Source organism: Octopus bimaculoides, chromosome 8 (assembly GCF_001194135.2).
Source record: "Octopus bimaculoides isolate UCB-OBI-ISO-001 chromosome 8, ASM119413v2, whole genome shotgun sequence".
In the NCBI taxonomy this organism is placed as follows: Eukaryota; Metazoa; Mollusca; class Cephalopoda; order Octopoda; family Octopodidae; genus Octopus; species Octopus bimaculoides.
The window spans coordinates 83,828,736-83,829,726 of NC_068988.1; the positions used below are offsets into that span (position 1 = coordinate 83,828,736).

At 30.2% G+C, this 991-nt stretch overlaps 1 protein-coding gene across 1 annotated transcript in view; it reads left to right on the forward strand.

Moving 5' to 3' along the window:
- LOC106872411 (coiled-coil and C2 domain-containing protein 1-like) overlaps nt 1-991 on the forward strand; it is a 65,216-nt gene that overhangs the window by 60,995 nt on the left and 3,230 nt on the right. The gene's annotated exons all lie outside the window — the stretch shown is intronic.

A 991-nucleotide genomic window follows, 5' to 3' on the forward strand; every position in this document is an offset into this window, starting at 1 on the left:
ATATATATATATATATATATAATTAAGATTCAGTAGAATTAGGTACTTAAATTGGGCACCTTGCTAGTTCGGTATAATCTGCACACCCTAAGAATATTATTTATATATTGAATATCAAGACAATGTGTAGGGATATTTGTACCCAATATTCCTGTCATGTGTAGACAATGCAACCCAGCTAAGTGAAGATATATGCTCTTGGTAATTCAGACGTACTTTTTTTAAAGGTGCTTTCTATAGTATTTCCAAAGTGCAGATTCCAAGTTAGATGAACAGAATATAAATAAGTAGCAAATATATGCATGTGTCAATTCATTATGGCCATTTAAAGCGGATACATTTAATTATTGTAAACATTACATTTTGAAAGAAACCATTCTCATCAGGTGACTGCATAGATATCAAACATAAAGGATAAACCATTTTTTAACAAATTTACATCAGTAATGGAAACAAAAATATTTACATTGTTTCCTTTTTATATCTGTGGCAGACTGAGTTTAGAAAATAAGGCATACTTTGTTCAGTCTACTATAATTTAGAGAGTAACAGAGGAAATAGTGGGGGGTCATGATAGAAGGATTGGTGACAAGTTATATATATATATTTAGAAGACTTTTTTCTAGTATGTAGTCTTCAACCATTTAGAATTAAATCCATTGTGAGTTGTCAACTGTATTCTAGTTAATAGGGATAACTCAATTAATGTCAGACAATCTACTAGACTCCCTAGGTATGCATTATTTTCTAAACTCACTCTGCCACAGATATAACAAAAGGAAACAATATAAGTATTTTGGTTTCCATTATTGATGTAAATTTGTTAAGAAACGGTCTATCCTTTATGTTTGAAGTCTATGCGGTCACCTGACAAGCATGGTTTCTTTCAAATTGATGTCATGTTTACATTAATCAATTAAATGGAACCACTTGATACAGCCGTAATGAATTGACACTTGTACATCTTTGTTACTTATATATATATATATAT